Genomic DNA, 9,916 nt, shown 5'->3' with positions numbered 1-9,916 from the left:
GCTCTGCCTGTCCCAGTTCCACTAGTTGTAGCATAAGCATGAATGTATGGGTGCGTCTGCAGCAGGGGTGCAACATCTGTGTGACTGTACATGGTCTCCTGATGTACATTGTTAGGCTTTTTGTGTGTAGATGTTCTATTTTTAATTAAGCTTTTCCAGAACAATTATTATTCCAACATAAGCTTGCAATGCAGACGTACCCTTATCAAGTCTGTTTAACTCCAGAAAATTAGCCCTGGTGTGCCTCAATGATCTTATAGCCGAACTGCATTTTTTCACTCTGGCTACCCAATTGATTCTCAGTGGCAAACCATTCACATTGCAGCCAATTCTATCCTGTCATCAACTTTCTCAAAATTTCATAGTTCTAACCCTAGATTCCCCTCAACCCACAACTTTCAATAGATTTTATCCTTATCTCAGCTGTGTGAATCTGGAGCTTGGAAAAGTACCCTCTCCCCCGCCATGTTCTGTACTATAGCTTGATCTGTTTTAAAATAATTGTCAGACCTCATTTAAAATGTCAGGATAGGCTGAAAAGCATTTTTATATCATAGTATGAATCAGTCCTATACATCTCAAGTTAGGAAAGTGAGAGGTCTCTCAGTCCATGAAGTCTTTGTTAGCATTGAGTGTAGCTCTTTTCCTAAGAAAACATTTTTTAATGGGCATTCATTGACCATTGTCACATTGGTTTGTCAACGGGCTTTGTGAACGATTTACCTTTTCAATTCAAGTATCATATTTGGGATGTGATCAGTTGAGCACTGAGTACAAATTGCATTAAGCCTGTTCTCCTCCACCAATTGCCACCCAGTCTGTCTCTTTAGAATCCAAGGCTCCTGCTCTGCACCCAAGGGATCTGACTGGAGACTGACCACAGAAGATAAAACTAATCCAGGTCTGTATATCTTGTGTCTATATAGTACAGAAATATTTTTTTACGCAGCACTGCTTATAATCCAATGAAAATATAACAATTTCATTTAGCTATTAATTGAAAAGGAGAAAGCATCCAGATATGAATTAATTCAATGAGATCAATGCTTTCATAAGTACTATCATTCTCAGCATAAGAATTTTCATTCATCGTTTTTGTTTTCGTTTGTTTTTTTGTTTTTTTTTTTTTTTTGTTCCTGCGTGTGTTTTACACTGGCAAGTGTTTGTAAAGTGATTGTTACTTTTTACTTTCCTTCAGCCAATGTCAGTAGCCGGGGGTGGCAGCGGTCGGGCAGGCAGCATTAGAAGCAGAAGGAAAAATAACGTCCTCCCATGGCGGGGTATTTCACACAGCCACTGCAGACAGGGGCTTGCTCCTCTTGCCCGCAGATCGCCCCTTCAAGGCTAATTGGTGTGCTTGCCGCAGTTCCCATTAGATGTGAAGGGCAGACCCATGGCCGAATGTAGATGCAAACCCACTCACTGTTCCTGCAGAGGCCCTGTTAAATATCCACCTGCAGGAGGACGTAATTTTTACTTAGGCTGCTAATGCTCCCTGCACACCATTGAGACATGAAGGGGTGATCCGCAGCCCAAAGGAGCAAGCCCATTTCCTGAACAGAGGCTGTTAAATTACACTCCAGGTAATGGTGTTTTTTATCCGGTTGCACAATTTAGTTATCAGTCATCTAAAACACAATAATATAATAAGACACCACCACTTTACATTGAATCATTAAGATGGTACTAAGTATGTAAGGTACACATCTTCATGTAAATGCAGCTGTAACCCTATGACCCTGAAACCACCGATCAATAATTGCCATGAGTATCACATATAGTGCAGAAAAAGTAGTCTTTCTTTTTAAACTGTTTTAATGGCTGTTAATATAATGAAATATAGATGTATGGGTAACATGTCTTTGTGTATTTCAGATTATTTAAAAGACCTCGACTAGCAAAGGAATTGGCTGTCACAAACGATGAGCCTGGCAGATAGCACGGGTAAGAAGAGGGTTTCCATATATATGTTTTTCTATGCATTTACTCAACAAATACACTATTGTCTTTATCCAAGGTGTTATGGTTTTGTTCCCAACTATCGTTCTTCTGATACTGTTTTCTATCCTCTCTTACTATGATTGTATAATTTTTAAATAGAACAGGTGATGTCACTTATTCCAAAGATGTGTTTTCAAAGTATGTAATGGTCTCTCAGATATTCTCAGTGACATATTTTGAGGAAAAGATTGCCCGGGTTTTGGCCTACCTAAGGAGTAACACATACCCTGAAGGGATGAATAAAGCTGGGAGACAAAACCTGCGTCAATTAGCTGCCAAATTTTCTTTGGAAGGTGAGCTATTGTAACAAAATTAACTATGGGGTCCAGTGGTGCAGGCTCAAGGGAGGGTTTTGTATAGTAAATAGGTGTTTGCATTCTGGGAAAGGGTCAGAGCCGGACTAATGGGTGGGCTAGCCGGGCAGCTGCCCAGGGCACCAACCTATGGGGGGCGCCCGGCTCCCGGCAGGCTGCAGCGGCTGCCCAGAGTGGGGGCCGTGTTAACCCCCACAGCACCAGCCAGCAGCGCCTTTTCCCCCCACAGCCGCAGGGCCCTGCACAGCCAGGCGCAGCCTGCCCCGGGTTGAGCACCATCAGGCTTCCTGTACTCTGCCTCGGGCTTCCTGTAGTGAGCCGCTGGTCAGTTTCAGCAGGGGCTGACTTGAGGACGCCTGGGGCAGAGCAGCTGGGGTGCTGCCGGGTTGGTCCAGTAGCGCCAAGGAACAGCGCTACGGGACCAACCCGGCAGCACCCCAGCTGCTCTACCCCAGGCGTCGTCGGCGAGAAAAGCCTGGTCTGCTAGGGAGGGGGCGCGCAGGATTGTTTGCTTTACATGTTAGATGCAAATTTTAATTTGCATTGTGAAAAGAGTAATCTTACATTGGGTGAACAATATATAATCCCTTCCCTTGCAATAATCTAATATATAAAGAAGAATGTATGTTTGTGCTCTAACTTGGACACTATAAGACCTACTGCAACCAAACTTTCCATGCGATAACCTTTTCTCCAGAAGAAGGTTTTAAGGTACTTTTGGACCCAATAAGGCCCGATCTCAACCTGTAAAAATAAAAAATAACCCGCTGCGCTGCAGGGGCAGCCCTGCCCCCCCTAGGTCACGTGCCCGCTGCCTGCAGCCCCAAAGCACCCTCCAGGGCTTGCCCCACCCCCACGAGCATAACGGTTTGGGAATCCGCCCTGCCCCCCGAAGCTATGGTTACCTGGTAGTCTTAAAAAAAACCAAACCAGACACACTTGATGGGGGTGAGGGGTGGGGGAACTGGCCAGGAGGGGAGCGGGGCTGGCCAGGAGGAAGGGGGAGCCGGGAAGCAGGGCTGGCCAGGGGAGATCGGGGGAGGGGCGGCCAGTGGGAAGCAGAGCTGGTTGGTGGCAGCGGGGCTGACTGGGGGAATATTGGGGAGGAAGGGGGGCTGCCGGTGGGAGCGGGGCTGGCCAGGGGAAATCGAGAGGAGAAGAACTGGCCGTCAGGAAGCAGGGCTGGTGGGCAGGCAGGGGGAGAGGAAGCGAATCAGCTGACAGGGAGCTGGACCAAGTAACGCTGGGTAACTCCAGCTAGTCACCAAATACAAGATTTGTAATCTCACTTATGTTTGCCTACAAACTAGGTTGAGTTGTCCAGGTTGCCAGAAAGTGTGCAAGGAGTCGGACCTGGATCCTACATTGAACAATATTAAGGTGAATTTTTTACTGACACATGCTGCGTGTTTCTTTTCATCTTCATTCAAGTCTCCAAATATTTTGAGTGTTATTAGTATGGATTGTTTGTACATGTTATCAATACTGATTCTATTGTTGTACACAGTGTTAAGAAATATTAGAAATGGAGTGAAAGACAATTCCTTATGTCCTTTTGTGTCCAACACAATGAGTAATTTAGTTACCAATGACTGTAATGCATGTGTATGTCAGATTTGAGTGAAATAATAAGATCTAATGATTTGTGCACAGCAAAATTGAATCAGAATTATTATCCCTCTGGAATTCAGAAAGAACACTGAAGTGTAAACATAGCATCAGTGTGAAGTATGCTTTCTATCTAGGGGTTTACTTAGACTATTAAATAAAGGTAATCAGCAGTATGACTCCCACCGCTTCGGTTGTAGGTCTACCAGCCTTTTGATAGGATTTGATAGGGCCATTACCAGAAACTAAGGAAGGCTACAAGTACATCCTGACAACCACGGACTATGTAACACAATGGGTGTAAGCAGTCCCAGTTCACAATAAGTCGGCATATACGATGGCTTAAGCAATATACCTATATGCAGGGCTCGACAAATTAGTCAATCTACCTGCCTGGGGCAAGTAGATTTTAAGCTGGCACGGTGCCACAGCGTGCCAAACCGCACGGATGGCGAGCAGGGCTTGCCGCCGCTTGTCAAGCCCTATCAATATGTACTGCTTTTTGGAAATCCAGACTGCATACTGACCAGAATTGAATAATGAGGTAAATATTTGTTGTATGTTAATGCTTAGTTGGTCATCAATCCCACAGTCAAATCACTGGTAGTCCACTTCAAATTCGTTCTAATTCTGAGTTTTTATTCACAGTCATTGTGGATGAAAAGTCACTGATCTTAAACGGACCCTTACAGGGGAAGTAGGTCAGGGTCGGCCTGTTGGAGGCAAGGCGCTACCCCGAGCCCTATCACAGCCTCTTATGCCTTGTTTCTGCCCCACTCAGGAGAAAGATGCACATACAGCACCTCATGGAGGGCATACACTTATTTGCCAGTCATACTGTAGCCACAGTATGACTCTACCAGAATTTCCGGAAGCAGTTGTCAGGTCCATGGGGGCAGTTTTCAAAGGCAGTGCCCTCCCCTGCTCAGATACACCCTGTCCATAGATATTTGACAAGGAAAAATATCATCTGGGTTGCTAAAATATTAGATTCCTTGGTTTATTTTTCTCAACCAAACCTGTGCAAAGGAAAGGGTGTGGTATATCTTTTTGTTCTTTCAGCTGAATCTGGAAATTTGCAAATTAATGAAAGTAGAATGTAGTTTCACCAGCCCATACCACCCGCAAACCAATGGACTTGCCGAAAACACAAACAAATCCCTGAAAAGGTAATTTCTCAAGTTGATAATTCATAACATTGCTAACAAATAAAAGACATCTTGAATTAATCTACAAGAAGTGGTCTATGCCCCTCACTAACTCATGGTAACATCAAAGTTTTTTCTTACTTTTTATGGTGCTGCTGTAATAAAACTTGTTTTTTAATTTTTTAGATGTTAGTTCATTGAAAATCCACTTCTGTTATTTCTAGAGCAAGTAACTGTACCAATGTACTTGGATTTCCTCTTTACGCCTTTCAGATTGCATAATATGGTTTTCAGTGAACACACTTTAGCACTCCCCAAACCAACTCTAATTAATTTTTACAGAGCATTATGGAAGTTGGTAAATGATACTCAGAATAACTGGAATGAGTTTCTTCCTGAAATTACATATTCAATGAGAGCCAAACCAAATATGGCAACCAAGATGTTTTCTCTGTTCATATTTTGAGATTGTACATACTCAATATGTCATGACACAAGATTGCAATATAGCTGAGTACCACTGAGCTGTTGGTGGGTGTACGGGATCTTTAATAACAGGACTGTATTAAAATTAAAATGAAACTAAGATCTCATTTTTCAAAATGGGAGCAGAGCAGCAGGGAATCTAAAATTACACAGTGAAGACTAATTCTATCATCAATCAACTTGCAGTCAGCACTGGGATATTAAGAGAAATGACACTATGATTTGGTCATTGGTGTTCGTGACAAATGAGAATTGAAAAAATCTGAGTGATATGTTTACCAAAATAATTATAAGGTTGTTTAAATTTTCAAATTGAAAATAACATCTGGATGGATGCATGTTCACTTACCGATAGCACTAATGGAAACCCGTGAGTTGGTAATAATCAACCCAATTGGTAATGAAATCCGTTATGAGACACACCTCCTGAGGAACTGGAGGTGATTTTTTTTTTTTTAAACACTAACTTTGATTGTTGACATCTATAGTGTTACTGTGCAGGTATTTTTAGTAACAAGTCCGAATGAGGAATAGTATGCTATAAAATGGAGAATGAGGGTATGTGTACACTGCTATTGTGGGGCACCAGAAAATCCAGGAATAGCTATCTTGCATCTTCCAGAAATCCCGTTATTTTGGGGTCGCTATTATGACCTTTATGTAATCCTAACACTACGAGGACTAATAGACATTTCTGATTATTGATTTATCTAGCAACTTGTAGTTGTGTAGACAATGCAAAATGATGAGAGAAGCTATTTCAGAATAGAATTTTAAATAAGACACACAATTTTCATTGCTCAAATTGAATATCTAATTGCAAGTTAAGGTGCAGTGTAGACATAACCCAAGAGTTGGTTTTGACTACTTTCCTGTTTCTGGATCCCAGAAAGATCAGAAATAGCAACACTGTGCTGTAAAGGATAACGCTATTTCCTGAATTAGCAAGTGCACTCTTCAGGCTACCCTTAAGCAAGGGTTAAGGGATGTGCTGGAATATTGCCTTATTTTGAAATGTAACCTGTATATAGAGCAACACATTTAAAAATAAGCTCTTTCAAATTAGACTCTGACTAAGGTACTGCACATCCCTCAAATTGCAGATCTTTCCTCTTCCAACAAAGTGAAAAGACAACAACAATGGGAAATTGGCAAATCAAAATATTAGAACACAACAGACAAACAGATGTGTTCAATTATGGGCCACTAATCCTGAAGGTATTAAGTGTAAAATTTCAACTTTCTTTATGAAGTTCGTAATAATCCTAAGTTACTTTTTTAGAATTGGAAGTATAATTAGTTCTAATTGGAAGTATAATTAGTTTGCAGAAACATATTTGTAGTGGGAAGACATCAGCAGTGTGCAGACAACACAAAAAGTGTTATTTGCAATAAGAAGAAAAATTGCAATTTTGTTAATGAAAGAGTCAGGTAAGAGTAACTTTCTCTCACTCTTTGTGGTCCTTGAGAATATTGTAGTTGCATTGGTTCACAGAAAATAATTCTGCATTAATTATGTCTGGAAGTACTGTTAAAAAGGTTGGATTGAATGGTTGCCATAGACACGGTAGTGAAATGTCTTTGGATAACATTACAGACAACATCATTAAATCAAACGGGCAGAAACGTAGTCTGGGGATGAGAAATGAAATGCGAGCCATAAGCCACACATGCCCAAAATTAAAGTTTAAAAAAAAAAAGTTAAATTTTTAAAAAGAATTGAAGCTACATAATCAAGCATGATTTCTATTTACAGTTTACAAAGTAATCATAGTTTGTACACCCTTTGTTTTCATCACAGAAAGTGTATTGCTTGTATTGCAATTCTGGGATTGTAAAGGAAAAAAAGTTCAGATGGAAGAATGGTAAGAAACAGAGAATGGGATGTGTAATTAAGCCATGCAAATCCACGGATATCAATTTGAATCTGTGGGTAATCACATCTGCGGATGTTAAGATATGTGGTTCATTCTTGTATTAAAATTACTAGACTGATAGAGCAGTAGAACAGGAAGGGAGCTCAAAAGGTCATGAAGTCCAATCCCCTGACCTCACAGAATGACCAGGCACCATTTAGATTAGAGGGAAACTTCAGAACTTCCTTTCATGCTTAAATTTGACACTTTACCAATGTGCCTTAACAAAGATGCTAATTACCTTAACCATTACAAAGATAGCTTCCCACTTATCACCCCATATTAGCCATTCATTGACTCAAATAGCTATTCCCCTCCCCTTCACCCCACCTTCTGTACTAAATCTGATTTGTCAGTTTAATAATGTGTTCACTTTTTTCATTGTATTCCTTTGGTATATATGGTCATGCCAATTCTCTTCCAGAAGATGATCTGAAGAAATGGGTCTGGCCCACGAAAGCTCATCACCTATTAAACCATCTTGTTAGTCTTTAAAATGCTACATAGTCTGATCTTGCTAAAATAAAAGGAAAAACTAACACGGCTACCTCTATTACTAGTGTACATAACCTGTTGTTAAACATCTGCAGTCATGGTGTGGATAAATCTCTAAAATTTCCATATAACCATGTATTATTCTCATATAACTTTGTATTAAGGGAAACTTTGTAAATCCTTATAGATTATCTATCTATCTATCTAGATAGATAGATAGATACACAGGGCTTGACAAACAGCGGTGAAAGCAGCTTGCCAGCCCCACACTGCGCATGTGTAAGAGCCACATTGCGCATGCACGTGCCGCCGGTAAATGGAGCGTGTGGCTGAAATCTACTCACCTATGGCGAGTAGATTCTATAGTTTGTCGAGCCCTGTGTGTGTGTGTGTGTGTGTGTGTGTGTGTGTGTGTGTGTGTGTGTGTGTATATATAAATAAAATAGATCTTGTCCTTTTAGATATAGCTTTGTTAAGCCTTCTTATAGAATCCCTTGTATTAAGAGAAACCTTGTATCCTGTCTTTTCCATAGAAACTTTGTATCAAGCGCTTTATGTTATAGATCTTAGGAATAGTTCCGGTAAAGAAAAATGTCTTTTGCTAGTAGAATAGATCTCTCCCCTTACATTGATTGTCCCATTGAAATGAATGAGGTGTGAATGGAGAATGAAAGGTGAGCACCTCCAGCAGCAGTTGCAAGGGTAGAGAGGTGCTGGGAGCCAGATCCAAGATAATACCTGTAAAGTGAGCTCATTGAAAAGAAGATTGAACATACAGATGGCCTTGGGAGTCAAAGCAGCAAGTGCCTGCCCTTGAAAGAACTCTCTTTGAAGCAGTGCTAAAAAAGGCGAGGTGTTGACTTACTGGCTGAATGAGACGCATAAATATGAGGCATCTTGCAGAGGGACCCCGGGTTTTCATCTTGTCAGCATTGGAGCATTGATCCGGATTGGCAGAAGCACGGCTCCACCCTTTCCCCCCATCTAACTCACCTGGCCAGTGTAATTAATTGGGAGCAATTATTGGTGACAAGACGGAGTGTGCTTGTGTGTATGAGTATAATGTATCATATGCATATGATAAAGTATTGATTGATCTATGTATGTTCAATAAATGTGGTGTGTTGCCTTATCCCCCTGAAAAAGATCCTGGGTGCTTCTTTTAAGCATAACAATGGTGATGACACAATCTCTAAGGAATGTATTTCAATGCTAAAGTACTATGATGATTGTAAAATTCCCAGTAGCAAGTATTTCCAATAATGGTCATAATCATCTTCTGCGGGAATTATCTGCTGAAGGAATATTACTTCAAAATGTTTATCTGTGAAAATTATCTGTGTAAATGTGACTTTCTGATTTAATTTTCTCAAATATTCTCCATGGTGCAGTGTGATGCCTGTGACAGATGGGCACATGTGCCATGCACTCCAGAGGGAATGACAGAAGAACTGAGGGATGACAAACAGTACATATGCAACAAGTGTGCTTAGTGATGCTTTTTAACTGAAATCTAACATTTTACACTGTGTGTGAGAAAAGATTTCTGCTAGGAAGCCTTCAGATGATAGACATGACAGCTGTAGAAGTGTAATCTTGCTAGATAATTCTATACAGGAAAAATAGGGGTAAACTGAGGCAGTCCATGGTATCCTGCTAAGAACCCCTATTAAAATCCTAACTTTGAGGCCTGGGAACACACAGAGCAAGCAGCTAACATGACTCTGGTCACCCTGGCAAGCACATTCCAAGAGGGCCTCACTCCAGTAAGACCCTAGTTGGTACTAAAACAAACTTCACAGAAGTAGATCTCACTGTCTCCTTTAATCCTAGATAATAAACCTGAGCCCCAAGAACTACACCAATGCAAGGCGGCATCATCCTCATAATTTCAACAAAGTTGCCATTCAAATGCTTGTTTTGTTTGTTGTCTTATTTAGCTTGTTAG

General features: G+C 41.0%; 1 long non-coding RNA gene across 1 annotated transcript; it reads left to right on the top strand.

The window, feature by feature from the left end:
• The first annotated feature begins 1,935 nt into the window (after positions 1 to 1,935).
• Positions 1,936 to 8,813, top strand: LOC106732735 (uncharacterized). The gene is made up of 3 exons (XR_012901608.1): positions 1,936 to 2,294; positions 3,626 to 3,695; positions 4,986 to 8,813. It is a non-coding gene; the product is annotated as an uncharacterized LOC106732735 (long non-coding RNA).
• The last annotated feature ends 1,103 nt before the right edge of the window (positions 8,814 to 9,916 follow it).

This window comes from Pelodiscus sinensis, chromosome 2, assembly GCF_049634645.1.
Source record: "Pelodiscus sinensis isolate JC-2024 chromosome 2, ASM4963464v1, whole genome shotgun sequence".
Lineage (NCBI taxonomy): Eukaryota > Metazoa > Chordata > Testudines > Trionychidae > Pelodiscus > Pelodiscus sinensis.
The sequence above is the reverse complement of the archived record's forward strand: the minus strand, read 5'-3'. Positions and strand labels throughout refer to the sequence as shown.